Raw genomic sequence first — 24786 nt, 5'->3', positions numbered from 1 at the left:
AGGTCTCTTGCTGCCTACATTCTCGCGGGGGAGAGACAGACAAGAAAAAAACAGCTAAGTAGATTAGCCTGGGAACGAGTATGATATTAGATACAGTGCTTGGGGATGGCATTTTTGAGAAGATGCTATTTGAACTGTCAAGGATAGGAAAATATGGGAGGGTGGGGATGAGAGTTCCAGATCAGGAGAGAATGCTAAGCACAAAAGCATGAATGGGGTAGGGGAATGGGTGCAGAGATAACAAGCCAAAATGGCTGGAGCTTTGTAAATCGGGGAAAAACTATTAGGAGCTGAGATTGCAGATGTAAGCAGACCTTGGATTATGGAAACCGGGTTTTGGATTTTATACTCTGCACATTGGGAAGCTATTTGGAGATTTTTTTTTTTTTTAAGATTTTATTTATTTATTTGACAGAGAGTGATCACAAGTAGGCAGAGAGGCAGGCAGAGAGAGAAGGAGGGAAAGCAGGCTTCCTGCTGAGCAGAGAGCCCGATGCAGAGCTCGATCCCAGGACCCTGAGATCATGACCTGAGCCGAAGGCAGCGGCTTAACCCACTGAGCCACCCAGGTGCCCTATTTGGAGATTTTAAGAAAGAAAGAAGATCTGATTTTTTTTAAAGATTTTATTTATTTATTTGACAGATCACAAGTAGGCAGAGAGGCAGGCAAGAGAGAGAGGAGGAAGCAGGCTACCTGCTGAGCAGAGAGCCCGATGTGGGGCTTGATCCCAGGACCCTGAGATTATGACCTGAGCCGAAGGCAGAGGCTTTAACCCACTGAGCCACCCAGGCGCCCCTGATTTTTGTTTTAAACAGGTCATTCTGGGGCACCTGGATGGCTCAGTGGGTTAAAGCCTCTGCCTTCAGCTCAGGTCATGATCCTGGGGCCCTGGGATGGAGCCTCGCATGGGGCTCTCTGCTCAGCAGGGAAGCTGCTTCCCCTCCTCTCTTTCTGCCTGCCTCTCTGCTTACTTGTGATCTCTGTCAAATAAATAAATAAAATCTTTTTAAAAATAAAATAAACAGGTCATTCTTGGGGGCGCCTGGGTGGCTTGGTGGGTTGGAGCCTCTGCCTTTGGCTCAGGGCATGATCCTGGGGTCCTGGGATTGAGCTCCACGTCAGGCTCTCTGCTCAGCAGGGAGCCTGCTTCCTCCTCTCTCTCTGCCTGCCTCTCTGCATACTTGTGCTGTCTGTCAAATAAATAAATAAAATCTTAAAAATAAATAAACAAACAAATGGGTCATTCTGGCTGCAGTGTAGAAAACTAGAGCTAGGTGGGAGGGGAAACTGAGATGAAAAAGGGAAGTGGGGAGAACAATTAGGTGATTCAAAAGTTCACACAAACATGGTTTGAACTAGAGCCAGGGCCAACAAACTTCCTGTAGAGAGAGAATATTTCAGGCTTTGTGGGTTATGTGTATGTCTTCTGTGATATTTTTAGTCTTTTTTTAACCCTTTACCTATTAATTAAATTAACATAAAACAGATTAATGAGAAAAATAAATTTAATTACACATGTACAGAAGCTCCATAAGAATATGAGATACACATGGGGCAGGGTGCTGCCATGTAAAACACACACTCTTGATCTCAGGGTCATGAGCTCAAACCCCCACACTGGGCATAGAACCAATTAAAAAAAATTAAGCCCACCATCAGGCAATTGAGGCTTATATGCTGTGCTGAAGTAAGAAGAGCGTAGGGGTTTGGGACTTCTAAGGGGAGGAAGACAATTTATGGGAAGATCTCTTTGCAGAGACAGTGGGATGCAGAGGAATTCAATCTCCAGGCCCTGCCAGCTTCCCCCACCGTTTGCAGTTATCCCTATATTGTTTGCAGTTATCCCTGGTGATAGTCCTCTTCCTTGAATCATGCCCTCTATCTCATTATTTCAGACAGTTATGGGGGAGGTAAAAAAATCTTCTTGAGTTCTTTTGGACCTTGATTGACTTCAGTTCAAAAGTAATCTGCATGCTTAAGTGGCACTTTTTGGAGAAGCTTATTCTGAACCTTTTCAGAGCACTGGAGATATGTGGTCAGATTTGTAATTTATTTTGAAGACTAAGCCATGTTATTCCATTTACCAAGGAAGAACGTGAAACTCAGAAAAATCAGTATTACGCAGTCAGTAAATAAGAAGAGATAAAATGTAAACTCCAGGGGCACCTGGGTGGCTCAGTGAGTTAAAGCCTCTGCCTTCGGCTCAGGTCATGATCCCAGGGTCCTGGGATTGAGCCCTGCATCGGGCTCTCTGCTCAGCGGGGAGCCTGCTTCCTCCTCTCTCTGCCTGCCTCTCTGCCAACTTGTAATCTCTGTCTGTCAAATAAAATAAATAAAATCTTTAAAAAAAAATGTAAACTCCAGAAAAAATGTGAACACAGATTTCTGTGGTAATGGGATTCCTAGTGATAGAAAAGTATTGAGGACACAAAATGGGATGAAGTTTTTTTTTTTTAAAGATTTTATTTATCGGGACGCCTGGGTGGCTCAGTTGGTTAAGCAGCTGCCTTCGGCTCGGGTCATGATCCCAGCATCCTGGGATTGAGTCCCACATCGGGCTCCTTGCTCTGCAGGGAGCCTGCTTCTCCCTCTGACTCTGCCTTCCACTCTGTCTGCCTGTGCTCGCTCTCTCTCTCTCTCTGACAAATAAATAAATAACAAATCTTTAAAAAAAAATAAAGATTTTATTTATCTATTTGTCATAGAGAGGCGAGAGCAAGCACAGGCAGACAGAGTGGCAGGCAGAGGGAGAAGCAGGCTCCCTGCCAAGCAAGGAGCCCGATGTAGGACTCGATCCCAGGACACTGGGATCATGATTTGAGCTGAAGGCAGCCGCTTAACGAACTGAGCCACCCAGGTGTCCCTGGGATGAAGTTTTAATAGAGGCATTTGGTATGTTCAAAGTGAAGGACAAATCCTGTAATGAGGACTGAGGTCCCTGAATTTAGTCTATTATGTAGATGACCTCACCAGTGCTGATTAGGTAATTCTGATGGACTGGTTAAAGGTCACATTCCTGGGAAAGACTGAAACAGCAGTTATTTAGATAGTTAAGTCTCGGTTTGCTGATGTGGGGCTTAGCATAAGCAACTCCATTTTTGGCCCGTTATCTTTTTCTTTCTTTTCTTCTTTTCAGCAGTGGAGGCAATAGAAGCCAGTGTCAGTTCACTGGGTGGTAGAATCAACACTCTGATTCAGGCCTATTGACATGAGGGCTAGTGTTCTTAACCTTTGACATGCTATGTAGGCCAAATCTGTAGTTGTGTATGTGGTATTCTAACATGAATTTTTCTGAAAGCATTAGAACTGTATATTTAAAAAAACTGTATGCATTACTTTCTTTGGTCTTTTAATTCAGACACTTTAGCTGGGTGGAGAGATTAAATTAATAAATAAACCAAAAAAAAAAAGAAAGAACATATGGTGATGGTGATTGCAGTGTTATTTGTATTAGCAGAAGTGCCTGACTGGCATAGTTAGAAGAGCATGCAACTCCTGATCTCGGGGTCATGAGTTTGAGCCCCATGTTGGGGCTAGAAATTACTTAATAAATAAACTTATGGGCGCCTGGGTGGCTCAGTGGGTTAAGCCGCTGCCTTCGGCTCAGGTCGTGATCTCAGGGTCCTGGGATCGAGTCCCACATGGGGCTCTCTGCTCAGCAGGGGGCCTGCTTCCCTTCCTCTCTCTGCCTGCTTCTCTGCCTACTTGTGATCTCTGTCTGTCAAATAAATAAATAAAATCTTAAAAAAAAACTTAAAAAAATAAATTAAAAAAAGTAACCTAAGTGCTATTAGTAGAGCACTCATTAAGTAAATTAATTAAACTGTTCAGCCATGGTGCTCGCTTCGGCAGCACATATACTAAAAACTGTTCAACCATGCAACAGAAAACCATGCATCCTATTAAAAGGATGAAGGCTATATCTGTATGTGAACTGAGAAGGAAAAGAGTCAAGATATATTGCCACAGGAGAAGCAAGGTAAGTTTGTATAGTATCCTATTTCTGTAGGAAAAGAAATCTTGTGTACAATGTTTTCATATATGTGTCTTTGCAAAGGCAGACTTTGGTGAGTGGCTGCGTCTAGAGAGGTGTCATGGTGTGAGAATGACCATCTTTTCACTGTTTTCCTCCTTGTATCTTTAATTTGGTGCCATTTGCATGTATTAATCCCCCCCAAAATAATGAGGCAATTACTCAACCTTTTTCTTTTTTTTTTAAAGATTTTTTTTTATTTATTTGAGAGAGAGAGAGCACGAGAGGGAAGGTCAGAGGGAGAAGCAGACTCCCCAAGGAGCTGGGGGCCTGATGCGGGACTTGATTCAGGGACTCCAGGATCATGACCTGAGCCGAAGGCAGTCGCTTAATCAACTGAGCCACCCAGGTGCCCCTTAAAGATTTAAAAAAAAAAAGATTTTTATTTATTTATTTGACAGAGAGAGAGATCACAAGTAGGTAGAGAGGCAGACGAGGGACGGGAAACAGGTTCCCTGCTCAGCAGGGAGCCTGATGTGAGGCTTGATCCCAGGACCCTGAGATCATGACCTGAGCGGAAGGCAGAGGTTTAACCCACTTAACCATCCAGATTGTTAACCACCCACTTAACCACCCCTAAAGATTGTTTATTTATTTATTCGAGAAGGAGAGAGCACACAAGAGTATGGAAGCACGAGCAAGAGGGAGGGTCTGAAGGAGAGGGAGTGGCAGGCAGAGGGAGAAGCAGCTCCCCTCGTGATGCAGGACTCGATCCCAAGACCCTGGGATTATGACCAGAGCTAAAGTCAGACGCTTAACCAACTGGGCCACCTAGGCATCTCTAAACCTTTATTTACAGAGAATTTCAGGGTGCCTGGTGGCTCAGTCGTTAAACATCTGCCTTCGGCTCAGGTCATGACCCCAGGGTCCTGGAATCCAGCCCTGCATCAAGCTCCCTGCTCAGTGGGGAGCATGCTTTTTCCTTCCCACTCCCCCTGCCTATGTTCCCTCTCACTCTGTCAAATAAATAAATAAAATCTTAAAAACAAAAACCCAAAAAAGTGTCCGACTCTTGATTTTGGCTCAGGTCATGATCTCAGGGTTGTGAGGTTGAGCCCCATGTAAGGCTTTGAGCTCAGTGTGGAGTCTGCTTGGGATTCTTTCTCTCCCTCTCCCTTTGCCCTTCTCCTCCCTACCCTAGCTCATGTGTTCTCTCTAAATAAATAAAATCTTTCTTAAAAAAGGAATAAAGAAAATTTCAAATACGTATAAAAACAGAATAGCATAATGAACTCTAATTATCTATCACTTAGCCAACTTGTGTCATCTGTCTCCCTCTTTCCTCCCTTTCCCCCTTAAGGATATTCAGCCATGTAAAACGAACAAACAAAAAATAAGCATTCCTCAAATTGTTGCAAACCCTTAGTTAATTTCTCAAGTTCTGAAGAACTGAAAATGTTGATTTTGAGAAATTTTTGCCAATGTGTTGTTTTACAAAGGAGGTTTTTTTGGATGTCCTTTTTTTTTTTTTTTAAGATTTATTTATTTATTTGACAGAGAGAGAGAGAGAGAGAGAGATCACAAGTAGGCAGAGAGGCAGGCAGAGAGAGAGAGAGGAGGAAGCAGGCTCCCTGCTGAGCAGAGAGCCTGATATGGGACTCGATCCCAGGACGCTGGGATCATGACCAGAGCCTAAGGCAGAGGTTTAACCCACTGAGCCACCCAGGTGCCCCTAAAGATTTTTTTTTTTTAAATTTATTTATTTGAGAGAGAGACAGACAAAGAGGTAGAGAAGGAGAGGAAGAAGCAGACTCTGCTGAGCTGGGAGTCTGATGCTGGGCTCAGTCCTAGAACGTGGAGATCATGACCTGAAGGCGCACTTTTTTTTTTTTTTTAAGATTTTATTTATTTATTTGACAGACAGAGATCACAAGTAGGCAGAGAGAGAGGAAGGGAAGCAGGCTCCCTGCTGAGCAGAGAGCCGGAAGTGGGGCTTGATCCCAGGACCCTGGAATCATGACCTGAGCCGAAGGCAGAGGATTTAACCCACTGAGCCACCCAGGCACCCCTGAAGGCAGACACTTAACCATCTGAGCCACCCAGGCACCCCAAAAAATTGAACAATTTTTTTACTGCCATGTAATATCCACCCATTCCATGTTCACATGTCCTCATTTAACAAAAAAAATTTTTTAAGTCAGTTTGTTAAATTCAGGTTTGAAATAAGAGCACACTTTGCATTTGGGTGGTATGTCTCGTTAAAAAGAAAATCACAGCTCCAAAATGGAGTCACTTATGTTAGGCCATGTCACCAACATGGGGTTTAATCCCTAACCCAATTGCAGTTTCAACTTCCTTCAGCAATGTAGTCTTAATTGGTCAGTTAGGGATTCTCTGGTCAGTAACAGTGACATAATCTCTTGTAGGGGTCAAGGTTAAGCCAACCCAAAATGTGTGTTTTTGTTTTTTGCTTAAGCATCACCATTTATCACATTGAGTCTGAAATGCAATTCATGACATAATGACAAAAATTTTTTCACAAGTACTGCCTGAAAGAGTAGTGGCTATATTAAGAGAGATCAAATAAATTGACATTCATATGGAACTTTTTAGACAAAAGGGAGTTGTTAAGGGTACCTGGATGGCTCAGTGGGTTAAGCCTCTGCCTTTGGCTTGGGTCATGATCTCAGGATCCTGGGATCCGGCCCCACATCAGGCTCTCTGCTGAGCGGGGAGCCTGCTTCCCTCTTTCTCTCTGCCTGCCACTCTGCCTACTTGTGATCTGTCAGATAAATAAATAAAATCTTAAAAAAAAAAAAAAAAAGTTGTTCATAAATGTAGGTATTTTTCATTCTCTAACAAGATTTTGTCTTTTTAAAATAAATCAGGTTCTCTTCTTGTTCCCCAAAGATGACGTCCTTTGCGTCCTACCAGGTGATCCAAGTCTTCTTTAAATGGATTCTAGCCTTGTTTCTTTAAACAACGCAGTGCCCAGAAAATCTGGTCCAGAAGAGAAAATTCTTCCCAGGGAACACACTCACACCTTTGATTTTTTTTTTAGGCTCTGTTTATCTTTGGTTCCGGGTCATGAGTGATATCTATCTCTCCTTTCCTTAGTATGGTCACATAATGGTAATTTTCTTTCTCAACAAAGAAATTCACAACTAAGGCAAAGAGGATATTTTCCAGGTGAAGAGCTGCTTCTTACCAGTTTTCCCTTTGAGCACATTCTTCCCACGTTTCACCAAACTCCAAATGGCCCCAGGGAGTTGAAAACTATGTCTCCAACTGACCCTTTCCTCTTGCCGGGAGGACACAAAGAGGATGCTGGCTGCTAGTCACCACTACTCCTACGGAGATTCTAGGACGCTGCCTGGGAGGCTCCAGGTGGGCCATTATAGCATAAGGACCCAGCAGAGGCCAAAATGTGCTACTTTGGCTTACTGATTGTTTTATTTTTATTTATTTATTTATTTATAGCTAGTGAGCAGGGGAAAGGGGCAGAGGGAGAAGGAGAGGACGAATCCCAACTAGACTCTATGTTGAGCTCAGAGCCCAGGGCTCAATCTTACAACCCTGAGATCATGACCTGAACCCAAATGAAGACTTGGGACACTTAACCCATCAAGCCACCCAGGTGCCCCTATTTATTTATGTATAGATTTTATCTATAAATTACGGGGGGGAGGAGCAGAGGGAGAGGGACAAGCAGACTTCCCCCTGAGCTTAGAGCCCCATGTGGGACTCCAGCTCATGACCCTGAGGTCATGACTTGAACCAAAATCAAGAGTTGATGCTTAACTGACTGAGCCAGACAGGTGTCCTGTATGCTTATTATTTTATTTTATTTTTAAAGACCCTATTTATTTATTTGACAGAGATCACAACTAGGCAGAGAGGCAGGCAGAGAGACAAGAAGGGAGCCCCAATGTGGGGCTCGATCCCAGGACCCTGGGATCATGACCTGAGCTGAAGGCAGAGGCTTCAACCCAGTGAGCCACCAGGTGCTCCATGCTGATTATTTTAAGTCAAATTACTTAAACAGCCAATTAATAAGAACTTTGATGTTCCTTTGTCTCCTGATGCCCTTTTGTCTGCAGGAAACAGGAGATAAATCTCCCATGTGAAAGGTATCCTCTCTGTACCAGGAGGTAAAGATACAGCCTTACCTCCAGAGATATGGAATTTAGACCTGAGAAGCCTATATAAATCATGCTGTTACTTTCTACTAGTTTGCTATCCAACATTAATTCTGTTTAAAATTCCTTACCTAAAAAAATAAATAAATAAAATAAATTAAAAAATTCCTTACCTACTGAAGCTCATGAAGAATTTTTTTTTTTTTTTTTTTTTTTAAAGATTTTATTTATTTATTTGACAGACAGAGATCACAAGTAGGCCGAGAGGCAGGCAGAGAGAGAGAGAGAGGAGGAAGCAGGTTCCCTGCTGAGCAGAGAGCCCGATGCGGGACTTGATCCCAGGACCCCGAGATCATGACCCGAGCCGAAGGCAGCGGCTCAACCCACTGAGCCACCCAGGCGCCCCTCATGAAGAATTTTCTTTATCCCGTTAATTGCTCACAGATTTATTGTTTCATTGTCTAGAAGCATAAAAAATTTCCTGTCCTAGTCACTTCCTTGGGTCTGAATTTTGTTTTTGGGCTTCCCTGCATATGTAATTAACTTGGCTTTTTTTCCTGTTAATCGGTCTCATGTCAATTTTATTCTTACACTAGCTTAAAGAATTTTAAGTGGTATAGGAAATTTTTCTTCCCCAACACTGTCACATTGGCCTTCTCCATTCTCCAGAGTTGAGGTTTTCCACTTAGTAAGATTGCCTCTTCCTCAAGACGTGACCTTACCTGAAATAATTCTTACTTTTCTTTTGCCAATTGTCCCACTCCATTTGTTTATAAAAACCTTCATTTTAAAATATTTTAAAAATTTTAAAAAGATTTTATTTATGGCGCACCTGGGTGGCTCAGTGGGTTAAAGCCTCTGCCTTCAGCTCAGGTCATGATCCCAGCGTCCTCGGATCGAGCCCTGCATCAGGCTCTCTGCTCAGCAGGGAGCCTGCTTCCCCCTCTCTCTCTGCCTGCCTCTCTACCTACTTGTGATCTCTGTCAAGTAAATAAATAAAATCTTAAAAAAAAAAAAAGATTTTATTTATTTGACAGATCACAAGTAGGCAGGGAGGCAGGCAGAAAGAAGGGGGGGGGAAGCAGGCTCCCCGCTGAGCTGAGCCCAACACAGGCCTCGATTCCAGGACCCTGAGACTTTGACCTGAGCCGAAGGCAGAGGCTTTAACCCACTGAGCCACCCAGGAGCCCCTAAAAATCTTCCTTTTGTGCAGCTCCTTGGAGTTCCTTTCTTTTGCTGGATGGGATGTTGAAGGATTTATGAATCACTTAACAAACCCAATTAGATCTTTAATTTTGCTCAGTTGATTTTTTCCCCTAAGTCTCTAATCCATAACAGTCTGCAACAGTTTTATGCCTTTCTCTCTCTCTCTTTTTTTGTTTTAAAAAGATTTTATTTATTGGGGCACCTGGGTGGCTCAGTCAGTTAAGCATCTGCCTTTGGCTTAGGTCATCATCCTAGGGTCCTGAGATCAAGTCCCGCATCAGGCTCCTTGCTCAACAAGGAGCCTGCTTTTCCCTCTCCCTCTGCCTGCCCCTTCCCTTGTTTGTACTCCCTCTCTCTGTCAGATAAATGAATGAAACTTTAAAAAAGGGGGGGTGCTGCCTGGGTGGCTCAGTTGCTTAAGTGGTGAAGCATCTGCCTGTGGCTCAGGTCATGATCCCAGAGTACTGGGATGGAGCCCTGCATTGGGCTCCCTGTTCAATGAGGAGGTTACCTTTTCCTCTCTCTCTCTGCCTATTGCTCCCCCTATTTGTGCTCTCTCTCTCTCTGTCAAATAAATAAATAAATAAAATATTAAATTTGATTAAAGTAAATAAATAAAAATAAATAAATAATTTAAAAAACGATTTTATTTATTTGAGAGAGAGAACATCAGCAGGGGGAGGGGCAGAGGGCAAAGCAAGCTTCTCACTCAGCATGGAGCCTGATGCAGATGGATGGATCCCAGGATTCCAGGATCATGACCATTACCAGAGCTGAAGGGAGCCACTTAAACGACTGAGGCACTTGGGTAATTCCCTCCTCTTTTATTTTTTTATTTAAAAAAATTTTTTTTTTAAATTTTTGACAGAGAGAAATCACAAGTAGATGGAGAGGCAGGCAGAGAGAGAGGGAGAGAGGGAAGCAGGCTCCTGCTGAGCAGAGAGCCCAACGCGGAACTCGATCCCAGGACCCCGAGATCATGACCCGAGCCGAAGGCAGCAGCTTAACCCACTGAGCCACCCAGGCGCCCCACTCACTCCTCTTTTAAAGTAAGCTCTCTGTCCGGGACGCCTGGGTGGCTCAGTTGGTTAAGCCACTGCCTTCGGCTCAGGTCATGATCCCAGCGTCCTGGGATTGAGTCCCACATCGGGCTCCTTGCTTGGCAGGGAGCCTACTTCTCCTTCTGCCTCTACCTGCCACTCTGCCTGTGCTGACTCCTGCTCCTCTCTCTCTGACAAATAAATAAAAAAAAAATCTTTAAAAAAAAAATAATAAAGTAAGCTCTCTGCCCAATGTGGGGCTCCAACTCGCAGTCCCAACATCAAGAGTTGTTGTTCTAAGGGCAGAGCTAACCAAGTGCCTCGATGTCTCTATTCTTTATTAACTTTTTTTGGAGATAGAAGATCATTTGTACAAATTCTATAGAACACAGAACGTAGAACACCTGGGTGGCTCAGTCAGTTAAGCATCTGCCTTCGGCTCAGGTCAAAATCCCAGAGTCCTGGGATCAAGCCCCACACTGGACTCCCTGCTCAGCAAGGAATCTGCTTCTCTCTCTCTCAAATAAATAAAATCTTTTTTTATTTTAAAAGATTTTATTTATTTATTTGACGGAGAGAGAAATCACAAGTAGGCAGAGAGGCAGGCAGAGAGAGGGTGGAAGCAGGCTTCCCACTGAGCAGAGAGCCTAATGTGGGGCTCCATCCCAGGACCCTGAGATCATGACCCGAGCCGAAGGCAGAGGCTCAACCCACTGAGGCACCCAGGTGCCCCAATAAATAAAATCTTAAAAAAAAGGAATATAGAATGTTTGCATACTTGTAGTCCAACTCCTAGTCAATTTAAAAAACAATTTTCCCAGCAGGACTTGGAAGATTAGAGGTATGAAAAGGTTTATTTATTAGATTGATCCTCTAATGCAGCACACCTTGAGAATATTCAAGGACTGGGACACTTTGATATGCTTGAATGCCTTCTCTACCACTTGTTGCTGTAATATCTAGGAACGGACCATTTGCTTGTCACTCTTCTTTTCTACTTTAGAACCCTGCTTAAGGGTGGACTGCTTAGGGTCACTTCCTGACTCGATTCTCCCACTTCAGCTTGTGAGAATCCCACTTTCCTTTAGAGCTTCTGCCATCCTATACTACGCCTAACCACATGGAACTGGAATTGTCTGTCTCTTGTTCTGCAAGGAACTCTCTTTTGAGAAATGGTTTATTCTGTACCTGAAAGTTAGAGGGAATGCAGGGCAGCACTGTTTCATGCTTAAATAGTGGTCTGTTGACTGAGTTATGAATTCCTCCATACCACCCATCACTGCTCCTCCCACTCCCACCTCTACATATTCTTTTAGGGGGGTATATATACCCCCACATATCCTAGTGTTAAAAACAAGACCACCATAAAATGATGTCACTTATGTTTAGCCCCACATCACCAAAAAGAAGACTTAAGGTAACTGTAATTTGGGTTCTCCCAGAAATGGGATCTTACACCAATCAATCAGTAAATCACCCAATTAGCACTAGTTAGGTAATTTGCCTGATAGACCCCCTGCCATCTTCTAAAGCAAAGTGACTTTGCCATAACAATCGACCTTTTTGTCTAGTATAAATACCTTATTCTCACTCCTATCTGCCTATAAAACCCTTTCATTAAGAAAAAATATTTTTTTAAAGATTTTATTTATTTATTTGACAGAGATCACAAGTAGGCAGAGAGGCAGGCAGAGAGAGAGAAGAGGAGGAAGCAGGCTCCCTGCTGAGCAGAGCGCCTGATCCCAGGACCCTGAGATCATGACCTGAGCCGAAGGCAGCGGCTTAACCCACTGAGCCACCCAGGTACCCTAAAACTTTATTTTTTAAGTCAGCTCTCTGCCCAATGTGGAGCTCAAACTCATGACTCAGAGATCAAGAGTTGCATGCTCTAAAGGGAGCCAGGAGACCCAATATTTTAAGATTCTTGAATCATATTGCCGTATTATTTCCCAGAGGTTAGAAGACCACTTGCTTGGAAGTTGTCTTCTAAACTTCATATAAATGGGATCATTTAGTGTTCTCTTTTGAGCCAACTCAACAGTGTTTGTGATATGCATCCAAATTGTTGTTTTTCAGTAATTATTTCCGAAGGGTGGGTAGTAGTTCACACCCAGTAGAGCCACAATATAATTCATTTACTGGCACAACTACTGATTTGGGTTACCAGTGATTGATTACTCAAATCAAAGCTGCTATGGGGGTGCCTGGATGGCTCAGTGGGTTAAGCCTCTGTCTTTGGCTCAGGTCATGATCTCAGGGTCCTGGGATAGAGTCCTGCATCGGGCTCTCTGCTCAGCAGGGAGCCTGCATCCTCCTCTCTCTGCCTGCCTCTCTGCCTACTTGTGATCTCTCTTTCTCTGTCAAATAAACAAATACAATCTTTAATAAAAAAACCAAAACTGCTATGAACACTCCTTAAAAAAAAAAAAAAAAAAGATTTTATTAATTTATTTGACAGAGATCACAAGTAGGCAGAGAGGCAAGCAGAGAGAGGAAGGGAAGCAGGCTCCCCGCCAAGTGGAGAGCCCAATGAGGGGCTTGATTCCAGGGCCCTGAGATCATGACCTGAGCCAAAGGCAGAGGCTTTAACCCACTGAGCTACCCAGGCACCCCATGAACACTCTTGTACAAGCCGTGGGTAGATGGATGCACTCATTCCATTTGGAGGGAATTGCTGGGTCGCAGGGTAAGACTTAGCTCTGACAGACACTGTTCAACAGTTTTCCAAAGTGGATGTACTACTGGGTATAGTTTTTACAACTTGGTCTGACTGAGAGGAAAGGAGATAACCTACCGGCGCGATTTGCATTAAGTAATGTAAGCAAGTGGTGCCTCGGTGGCTCAGTGGGTTAAAGCCTCTGCCTTCAGGCTCTGGCTCAGGTCACGATCCAGGGTCCTGGAATCCCGCCCCTCACCCGGCTCTCTGCTCAGCAGGGAGCCTGCCCCCACCCCCCCCCCCGCCTCTCGGTCTACTTGTGATCTGTCAAATAAATAAATAAAATCTTAAAAAAAAAAAGTAAGCAACTTCGTGCTTGACTAAGCTGGGTGCTTTCATTTAAAAGCTCAAAATACGAAAACAAAACAAAACAAAACAAAAAAACCCCAAAATAAAAGCTCAAAATACGGTCTGGCAGAAGCCTCAATTTCATAGACTCGGCAAAGCCAAGTGCCTTGCTCACAATTTCATTGTTGGGGGGTGGAGGGGAGGTGTCTTGGCCACGTACTGTTAAGTGCCACATCGACCCCGACCCCGGAAGAAATTTCTTTCTTTTAGAGATAATCTACTTACTTATTTGACAGAAGCACAAGCGGGCAGAGAGGCAGGCAGAGGGAAAGGGAAATGCCGGCTCCCGCTGAGCAGGGAGCCCCAGGCGGGGTCCATCCCAGGACAACCCGGATCCGGTCATGGTCCGAGCCGAAGGCAGCCGCTCAACCAGCCGAACCACCCAGGCACCCCCTCAGGAAATTTCTTTCTTTCTTTCTTAAGATTTTTTTTTTTTTTAATTTGACAGAGAGAGAGAGAGAGAGAGAGAGAGATCACAGGTAGGCAGAGAGACAGGCAGAGAGAGCAGGGGAAGCAGGCTCCTCACTAAGAGAGCCCGATGTGGGGCTTGATCTCAAGACCCTGAGATCATGACCTGAGCCAAAGGCAGAGGCTTAACCCACTGAGCCACCCAGGCGCCCCACCTGAGCAAATTTCTTATTCAAACTTTAAAACGGGGTGTTTCTGAGAGCATTAAGTTTAGCTCACAGAGTGAAGAAAGCACGACAAACCGTCCTGGCCTCCAACCTGCTGCGCCGATTTCCTCTCAGCGGGAACAAAGGAAGCTCTCCCTCAGGCAGCGCAGGATATTTGGCCGAGTCCCGCCCCTCACCTAAGTCCCTGCGCAGATTTCGGCCGACGGAGCTGAGCGCCAGGCGCGTATGACGTATAACGATCGACGGTGCGTGATGACGCCAGGGCGTGCGTTCGGTGGCTCGTAGGGGAAGATGGCGGCTGCTCTTTTGGAAGAGAGGGATTGAGACGGGTGGAGGGAAAAGGCCAGGCGGGAGAGACGTTCTCGACAGTGAAGACAAACCGTTCGCTCACTATTCATTAGGAGCTCTGCTCAGCGCCGGAGGGTGAGTGTAGCAGCGGCACGGGACCCTTCGCCTGCAGCAGGCGGCGGCACTTTCCGCCATTTTCAAGCTCGGCCGTTGCGTGCTTTGGGGGCCTGGAGGGGCGCCTGGGGACAGGTTGGGAGAACAGGGAGGATCGTCGTCGGGAGGGCCCACTGAGGCTAGTTCGAGCTTTAGGGGACGGAGCTGGAGGCTTGAGGCAGAGCGGGGAAGGAGGGCAGGGTAGGACTAAGGCTCCTGACTGGGAACCGGTGGCGACAAGTAGACGTAGGTAGCGTAGGCCACGGATAAGACGTAAAGTTTGGAGAAGGGAAACGCGTTAAACAGATTTGGGGCGGGAGTGGAAGGGGTTGAGCCGAGAGTTGAATGGTACGTGGCTTTGGTTGGTTCAAGGGGTCTCGGGAAGTGAATGCGAAACCTGTGAAACAGCGGCAGGTTTAGCCTTGATATTATCATGGCTTGAAATTGGTGTTTTTAACAGGGATGTGTCCACAGTTTGTCAAGCAAAAACCCTCCTTCTTTGGAAAAGTTACATTTCTGTTTTGTTTGCTTTAGATCATGCTACCTGTCCGTGTCCCTTCAACAACTCCCTCCACATCTCCGGTATTAAATTGCTTTCTGATAACCAGATATTTTAGGATCTTAGAAAACTTTATTTATTTATTTATTTATTTTTTTGGAAAAGAAAATAAATATTGATACTAGGTTGTTGTAACCCTTGTGGTTAGTGGCCCTTCCGTGGAAAGAGGAACGTGGGTCGATAGGGAATTCCGTAATTGGATCAGTTTAAATCAGATCATAAAAGTTAACTTGTAGAAAGCCTGTCAGTATTTTCAAGTAATTTATGCACATATGACGTTACGTTAACTGTTCAGGAACTTAGGAAGACGTTCAAGTGTGAACAAAAAAGCCCGGGGAATACCTCTTGAGAGAGCTTAGTTGACTTTTAAGTACGCTCTGGATATCCGGTGTTCGCAGTATATTTTGCCTGTGAGCGTGGTGCGGTGGCAGGTCTGTTTAATTCAAACAAAACTTTTAGAGACTGTTAGTTAAAAGGAAGCATGTTAATTGTTCCCATGGTGGCATTTTTCTTTTCCTAATCTTTTTTTTTTTTTTTTTTTTTTAAAGATTTTATTTATTTATTTGACAGAGAGAATGATCACAAGCAGGCAGAGAGGCAGGCAGAGAGAGAGGGAGAAGCAGGCTCCCAGCTGAGCAGAGAGCCCGATGCGGGGCTCGATCCCAGGACCCTGAGATCATGACCTGAGCTGAAGACAGAGGCTCAACCCACTGAGCCACCCAGGCGCCCCTCTTTTCCTAATCTTAATTGCATTTGACATCATTCTTAAATCACCATAAAATACTTTTCGCCCTTTTTAATGGTCTGTTTGCCTAAAAGATGAAATACTCTATCAGTTTGAGTTTGTGTAGAGTTTTGAAGTTAAATATTTAGCATATTTTATTGAAATTTACAGAAAAATTTCATCTTTCTGTACTAGTGGTAAGAGTATTGGTAGGAAGTTGGCCTTATATCACAATGAGTTAGTTACAAATAAATTCCTATCTATGATGTTGATGACTTAACTTGCATTCTTTGGTTGGTGAAAAATATTAGAAGGTCAGGATTTTGCCATCACAGTTGTATCTTGACCTACGGCTTTAATTACACTTTTTCTAACAACTTAAGGTGCTTATTCATAGTTTTCTTTGCTAAGTAATGTCCACATTTTTCACAGTACTTTGGGAAAACATGTTAGTTATTGCCCACATTCAGACTGTTTCATATTTCTGAATAAGGAAGTAAGGTCATAATAAAGCATGCTTGCTTTCTTGCTTTCTTTCTAAAGATTTTATTTACTTGACTTTTTAAAAAATTTTATTCATTTATTTGACAGATCACAAGTAGGCAGAGAGGCAGGCTCCCCGCTGAGCAGAGAGCCCGATGCAGGGCTTGATTCCCGATGCAGGGCTTGATTCCCGATGCAGGGCTTGATTCCCGGGCCCTGGGATCATGACCTGAGCTGAAGGCAGAGGCTAGATTTTCTTTATTTGAGAGAGAGAGTGCATGAAGTGGGGTTTGGGGGTAGAGGGAGAAGCTCATTCCCCACTGAGCAGGGAGTGGAAGGCAGAAGCTTAACTTGCTGAGCCACCCAAGTACCCCCATAGTAAAGCTTTAAAACTACAATCTATATATTGACAGAAATACTAGTGAAAGTCTTTTACTTACAAATATACATACGGAGTCCTTTTGAGATTGCTTAGCAAAAAATTAGGACCTTTGCGACAGTTTTTAGATAAAGTAGTATTTGTAGTCTGCAGATTAGAAATCTCCATTACCAAAGTAAATTTACTTAAATTCATAAACTTAACACTTGTTTACGCATTTCAGATTTGTTGTAAAATTCTGGATTTTCCTTAGTTTTCTGTCAAACATTATTCCAAGATTTTATTTGTTGAAACTTTTTTTTTTTAAAGATTTTATTTATTTATTTGACACAGAGAGATCACAAGTAAGCAGAGAAGCAGGCAGAGAGAGAGAGGAGGAAGCAAGCTCCCTGCCGAGCAGAGAGCCCAATTCGGGGCTCCATCCCAGGACCCTGAGACCATGACCCGAGCTGAAGGCAGAGGCTTAATGCACTGAGCCACCCAGGCGCCCCGAAACATTTCTTTTCTTTTCTTTTTCTTTTTTAAAGATTTTATTTATCCATTTGACAGAGTTCACAAGTAGATGGAGAGGCAGGCAGAGGGAGAGAGAGAGAGAGAGGGAAGCAGGCTCCCCGCCAAGCAGAGAGCTCAATGCGGGACTTGATTCCAGGACCCTGAGATCATGACCTGAGCCGAAGGCAGCAGCCTAACCCACTGAGCCACCCAGGTGCCCCTGTTTGTTGAAACTTTTGCTTGTGAGAGGTGTTAATATCTGGATTTGTGTGTGTCTGTGTGTGGAATGGTGAAAGTTTCTCTGTTGCTGTAATGTGTTGTGTGACAGGTAAGTTGCCAGACCATAGTTTTAATGCTGAAAGATATTTGATCTTTGTCTTTGACAGTGACGTAAGTTAAAACCTTTTCTCCTTGAACACACTCTGGTTGATAACATTTCTTTCCCCGTTGCAAAAGACTTGCATTAGCATTGGTCTTAGACACAGAAGCTCTTAAGTTTGTTGGAAAAGTCTTACCTGCATTACTCTCTTCCTTTCTGGTCCTTGAACATTTTATGTAGTATTTTCTGTTGGAGGACTGACTTCATAATGTTTGTATTGTACCTTATATGCATAATTTAAGTGCTTATAAATTCTCAGAGCCTGGTTAGTATTGGAAAGGGCATAGCTTTCAGGCATAGATAGCAGTAGACAGGCTTAGGTTTGAGTGCCAGGTTTACCACTAGCCAGCTTTTTTTTTTTTTTTAATTTAATTAATTTATTTGACAGAGGGAGAGAGCTTGTGTGAGCACAAGCAGGGAGAGCAGCAGAGGGAGAGGGAGAAGCAGGCTCTCCACTGAGCAGGGAGCCCTGCAAGGAGCTTGACCCCAGAGCCCTAGGATTATGACTTGAGCCACCCAGTCTCCCCTAGCCAGCTTTTTTATATTGGGTCAGTTAATTAAACTCTGAACTTCAGTTTCCTTGTATGTAAAAATGGTAATTATTGTAATAGTTTTTTCATAGGTGAAAGAAAGTGATAACGTAGTAAGCATTTATAAAATTTTAAAAATTTTAAAAATTATTAAATTTTCTCTTTCTGTGACTTGAATTTAATTGGCTACTTCATTTTTCAGGGTTTTTTTTGAGGCATAATCGAAATGTAACATGATATTAGTTCGAGGCATTTGTATATATTGTAATATTTATATATATTGTAAAATATATACAATTTGTATATATTGTAAAATGATCAATTAGTGTAGTTTATATCTTTTTTTTTTTTTAAGATTTTATTTATTTATTTGACAGATCACAAGTAGGCAGAGACGCAGGCAGAGAGAGGAGGAAGCAGGCTCCCTGCTTAGCAGAGAGCCGCATGCGGGGCTTGATCCCAGGACCCTGGGATCATGACCTGAGCTGAAGGCAGAGGGCCCCACCAATTTTTTTTCTTGTGGTAACTTCAAATCTACTCAGCATCTTTCATATATGCAATATAGTATTATTAACTATAGTCACATCCCCATGACTGATTTTTTTTATAACTGGAAGTTTCTACCTTTGACCCCCTTTACCTATTTTGCTTCCCCTCCTCCTTTGCAGTTTTTAAAGTTTAACTCATATCTTTGTTAAAGACTTACAGTCTCATTCCTCTGCTAAACTGTCCTTTCTCTGTTATTAAAGCATTTTGTGCATATCTACTTGATGAATTTTGGTTGTGTATCTTCTCCACTCCTTTGTGAACTCTTTGAAGGCAGATGCTTTATTTATTTATTTATTTATTTATTTTGAAGGCAGATGCTTTATTGCCTTATATTTTTGTATTTATAAAGCCTAGGCATAGATAGAGTGAGTTTTCTGTGAAAAATTTCCTCATGACTACTGGGATTCATTTTTACACAGATCTGGTTTATTTCTGCTCCTTAGCCTTTGCTTAAGACCTCTTTGCTTGCCTCCCCACTCTCAGACCATTCATATCCTATCCATTCCTCAAAATCCAGGTAAATGTTATCCTATTAATGAGGTCTTCAGTGACTTTGTAACTCCTCTCTCCAGTTAACCTAGAGTCTGTGTGACTGCCTTCTGTTACTTTGTGTTCTGTAGTACTTGGCACTATGTCTTACCCATTTTGAGTAGGTCCTTGGACGGTAAGTGCTGGCTGAGTTTGTTATGGGCACCTGCTCTTTTCACTGTCCCATTTGGTAAGATACTTTTAAGGAGCAGTTTCCCCTTTTTTGTATGTGGAATAGTCTGATAACTTTTCCCCTATCTTTGTATGTTATGAAAAATTGTAAACATCCAGAAAAGTTGAGAGAATGAACACCTAATACCTTCCATTTTGATTTACCTGTTATTAACATTTAACTATTCTGCTTTAGCCCTCTTTTGCTCCCCTCTCAACAGTCAATTGAAATTAAATTGCATATATCAGGGGCGCCTGGGTGGCTCAGTGGCTTAAGGCACTGCCTTTGGCTCAGGTCATGATCTTAGGGTCCTGGGATCGAGCCCTGCATCTGGCTCTCTGCTCAGCAGAGAGTCTGCTTCCCCCTCTCTCTCTGCCTGCCTCTCTGCGTACTTGTGATCTCTCTCTCTCTCTCTCTCTGTCAAGTAAATTAAATAGAAGCTTTAAAAAAAAAAAATTGCAGGGGCACCTGTGTGGCTCAGTGGATTAAAGCCTCTGCCTTCAGCTCAGGTCACGATCCCAGGGTGCTGAGATTGATCCCTGCATCGGGCTCTCTGCTCAGCGGGGAACCTGCTTCTCTGCCTACTTGTAATCTCTGTCTGTCAAATAAATAAGTTAAAAAAAAAATCTTAAAAAAATTGCATGTATCATGCTGTTTGTCCCCTAAATACCTCAGGATGCATCTCTTTAAAATAATGCCATTCTTCTACACTTGATACATTTTTATTTCAAACCAGACTCTACCTAAGGTAATATTAAAAACACAGTACCATTATTATGACTAAGGCAATTAGCATTAAGTATCTGGCACTGACTTCTTAATTTTTAATTTTTTATTATTTATTTTTTTTCTGTCTTTTTTTTTTTTTAAGAGATTTCATTTAATTTTTAGAGAGAGAGTGAGTGAGCATGAGCTGAGCAGGAAGGCAGACGGAGAGGGAAAAGCAGGCTCCTCTGTGAGCAGGAAGCCTATGCGGGGCTCAGTCCCAGGACCATGGGATCATGAGCTGAGTCGAAGGCAGCCGCTTAACTGACTGAGCCACTCAGGGGCCCCTGGCATTGACTTTTAATTTATTTTATTTTATTATTTTTTAAGATTTTATCTATTTATTTGACAGAGAGGTCACAAGTAGGCAGAGAGGCAGGCAGAGAGAGGGGGAAACAGGCTCTCGCTTGAGCAGAAAGTTCGATGTGGGGCTCGACCCTGGACCCTGAGATTACGACCTGAGCCGAAGGCAGAGGCTCAACCCTCTGAGCCACCCAGTCACTGACTTTTTATTTAAAGAATGTTCCACATTTAGAATTTTCTGATTGAATGCTTAAAATGTCATTTAATTTGTTTCTTTAATTCCTGTAAGGTGGAAGTTAAGTCTAGAGAGGCTTTATTAAATTTGGGTCAGATATGTTTGGCACAGATACTTCATAGGTGATGGTATGTAATTTATGTTGCCTTACATCAGGAACAACAGAATGTCTGGTTCTTCTATTGAGGATCCATAAGTAAGGTGTTAGTTTGCCCCATTGTTTACCATGTTAAATTTCCTTGTTTCGTGTGGTGTTCATCAGATTTCTTCATTGGAAAAGTACACTTTCCCCTTTGACCTAATGGTTGATTATTGTTGGTCTAGTCATTTATTTCATTGGGGTTTTCTAACTCTGTTGTTTACACTTAATAGCTGTTTTCTGTAAAAAAGAGCTTCCCCCAGGATGCCTGGGTGGCTCAGTCGATTAAGCAGCTGCCCTTGGCTCAGCTTATGGTTCCAGCGTCCTGGGATCGGGTCCCACATCGGGCTCCTTGCTCCTCAGGGAGCCTGCTTCTCCCTCTGCCTGCCACTCCACCTGCCTGTACTCTCTCTGTCTCTCTGACAAATAAATAAAATCTTTTTTTTTTTTTAAAGATTTTTATTTATTTATTTGACAGAGAGAAATCACAAGCAGGCAGAGAGGCAGGCAGAGAGAGAGGCAGAAGCAGGCTCCCTGCTGAGCAAAGAGCCCGATGTGGGACTCGATCCCAGGACCCTGAGATCATGACCTGAGCCGAAGGCAGCGGCTTAACCACTGAGCCACCCAGGCGCCCAATAAATAAAATCTTAAAAAAAAAAAAAAAAAGCTTCCCCCTTTTCATGTTTTAAACTTTTAGGTTTTTTTCTTTTTAATAATTTAAAGATTTTATTTATTTATTTTTGGGAGAGAGAGAGAGAGAGCACAAGTGTGGCAGAGGGGCAGAGGGAGTAGCAGACTCCCCAATGAGCAGGGAGCCCAGTTTGGGACTCCATCCCAAAACCCTGGGATCATGACTTGAGCTGAAGGCAGACCCTTAACTGATTGAGCCACCCAGGTGCCCAAAACCTTTAAATTTTGAGGGGTGCTGGAGTGGTTCAGTCGTTAAGCTTCTGCCTTCAGCTCAGGTCATGATCCCAGTGTCCTGGGATTGAACCCCTTGTCTGGCTTCCTGTCATCAGGGAGCCTGCTTCTCCCCTTCTGCCTGCTGCTTCCCCTGCTTGTGCTCTCTCTCCCGCTGTCAAATAAGTAAGTAAAATCGTAAAAAACAAACAAAAAAACCCCTTAAATTTTGAAGTAAATACAGATTTACAGAGTATTCAATGAAAGTACAAAAAACTCCAATATAGCTTTCATCACTATTCACTTATTAACATTTTGTCACATTTGCTTTTCTCTCCTTCCCCTCATTCCTGTTTTCTCCCATGCCGTTCACAGATGTAATGCACCTTTTCCCCTAAAAACATGATTTTTCTCTCTTTTTTTTTTAAAAGCCCTATTTGGGGCATGAACTCATGACCTTGAGGTCAAGACCTGAGTTAAGAACTCCCTATCATCACCTGTGAAGTGTCTGCGTCAAACATACTTGGTTCAAATTTAATCAAGCTCCTCCTGAGTCAGATGCTTAACTGACTCAGCCATCCAGGAACCCCAGAAATACCATTCTCTTAAATACCCACAGTGTTAACAAATTCTACGTGCTTAACACTGATGCAGTATCTTATATTAGGCTTCAGATTTCTCCAGTTTCCTGAGCAATGTCCTTCAGAGATTTTGTGCCTCTTTAAAAAAAATTCAGGATTTAATCTAGATTTTTTAAAAAAGATTTTATTTATTTATTTGACAGAGACAGAGACAGTGAGAGAGGAAACACAAGTGGGAGTAGTGGGAGAGGGAGACGCAGGCTTCCTACCAAGCAGGGCTCTATCCCAGGACCATGGGATCATGATCTGAGCCAAAGGCTGATGTTTAAGTGACTGAGCCACCCAGATGCCCCTCTAGATTTAAAAAAATATATATTTTATTAATTTATTTGAGAAGAGAGCACATGCAGGGGTAGCGGCAGGCAGAGGGAGAGGAAGAAGCAATCTCTTCACTGAGCAGAGAGCCCAATACGGGGCTTGATCCCAGAATGCTGGAATCATGACCTGAGCCAAAACCAGAGGGTTAACTTACAAGCTACCAAGGGATCCCTCGTATCTCTTTAGTCGTTAATCAGGATCAGTTATTTGGCTTTTTTTTGTTTCATGACTGACTTTTTTTTTTTTTTTTTAAAGATGTTATTTATTTGTCAAAGAGAGAGCAGGAGAGAGCACAAGCATGAGGAGCAGGCAGAGGGAGAAGCAGGCTCCCTGCTGAGAAAGGATGCAGGACTTGATGTCAGGATCCCAGGACCATGACCTGAGCTGAAGGCAGAGGCTTAACCAATGAGCCACCCAGGCATCCCCATAACTGACATTTTTAAGAGTAAAGGCCACTAGTTTTGTTTGCTCTTATTTTGGAGGATATTATTACATACTCAACAGATTTTACTTTTTCTAGTAAGTTACTCAATTAGAATCTTCAGTAGACAAAGCTAGGAAATGTGTTTTCAAAAATCATCAGTTTATATTGGTGTTTTATTTTTTATTTTTTTTTAAAGATTTTACTTCTTTTTTTATTTATTTGACAGACAGAGATCCCAGGTAGGCAGACAAGCAGGCGGAGAGAGAGGAGGAAGCAGGTTCCCTACTGAGCAGAGAGCCTGATGTGGGGCTCGATCCCAGGACTCTGAGATCATGACCTGAGCCGAGGGCAGAGGCTTAACCCCCTGAGGCACCCATGCGCCCCTATTGCGTTTTATTTTATTTTAAAACTAGGCTTTCTATTTATTTATCTATCTATCTATCTATCTATCTATCTATTTATTTGACAGAGGTCACAAGTAGGCAGAGAGGCAGGCAGAAAGAGAGAGAGAGAACAAGGGAGGAGGAAGCAGGCTCCCTGCCCAGCAGAGAACCCTATGCGGGACTCGATCCCAGGACCCTGAGATCATGACCTGAGCCGAAGGCAGAGGCTTAACCCACTGAGCCCCCCAGGCAGCCCTTGGCGTTTTATTTTAATTTAACTTATTTTTTAGAGGAGATTTATTTATCTATCTATCTATCTATTTATTTATTTATTTAATGAGAGAGAAAGAGTGTGTGCCAGGTGGGGAGTAGCAGAGGGAGAGAAACTTAAGCAGACTCTGCACTTTGCATGAAGTCCACTGTGGGGCTGGATCCCATGACTTTGAGATCTCAGTGAGCAAAACCAGGAGTTGGACGACGCTTAAGCAGCTGTACCACACAGGTGCCCCTCTTTTTTTTTAAATTATTTTTAAAGATTTTAGTTTTAAGTAATTTATACATCTAACTTGGGGCTCAAGCTTACAACCCAGAGATCAAGAATTACATGCACCGCTGACTGAGCTAGTCAAGTGCCCCTCCCCTACATTGGTATTATATTTTTATTTATTTATTTTTAAGAGAGGTAAGAGACGGAAGAGAGAGTGAGTGAGCTGTGTGTGTGAACAGGGGCAAGGGGCAGAGGGCGAGAGAGGGAATTTTTTTTTTTTTAAGATTTTTTTTATTAGAGAGAGAGAGAGCCATGCATGCATAGAGGGAAAGGGAGAAGCAGACTCCCTGCTGCACAGAGAGCCTGAAGCCAGGCTTGATCCCAGGACCCTGAGATCACAACTTGAGTGAAGGCACACTCTTTTTTTTAAATTTATTCCTTTATCAGAGAGAGAGAAAGAGAGAGAGAGAGAGAGCGTGCGCACAGCAGGCAGAGGGAGAAGTAGGCTTCCCACCAAGCAGGGAGCCTGAGGCGGGACTTGATCCCACAACCCTGGGATCATGACCCGGGCCAAAGGCAGACACTTAACCGACTGAGTCACCCAGGCATTCCCTGAACGCAGACTCTTAAGTGACCGAGGCACCCAGCCACCCTGAAAGAATCTTAAGCTGGGTGTGGAGTGCAGTCTGGGCCTCGGTCTCCTTACCCTCAGATCATGATCTGAGCTGAAATCAAGATCTGGAGGCCTAACTGACTGAGCCACCCAGGTGCCCTCTCCTACCCACCTCATACTGGCATGTGTTTTTTCATATTATTTGAAATTCAAAATCACAGTTAACATTATTATTGGATTTCCAACAAAGAAAGTAGAGTCAAATTTACAGTGCCAGTATTATT

General features: G+C 43.3%; 1 protein-coding gene across 1 annotated transcript in view; it reads left to right on the top strand.

Moving 5' to 3' along the window:
- Positions 1–14285: 14285 nt before the first annotated feature.
- The window catches only part of WDR33 (WD repeat domain 33), a 126377-nt gene continuing 115876 nt past the window's right edge, over positions 14286–24786 (top strand). Inside the window, 1 exon segment of the mRNA XM_082690329.1 lies at positions 14286–14481. The gene's annotated coding sequence lies outside the window, so the exon portion shown is untranslated.

Source organism: Mustela nivalis (assembly GCF_964662115.1).
Source record: "Mustela nivalis genome assembly, chromosome: 11".
In the NCBI taxonomy this organism is placed as follows: domain Eukaryota; kingdom Metazoa; phylum Chordata; class Mammalia; order Carnivora; family Mustelidae; genus Mustela; species Mustela nivalis.
The sequence above is the reverse complement of the archived record's forward strand: the minus strand, read 5'-3'. Positions and strand labels throughout refer to the sequence as shown.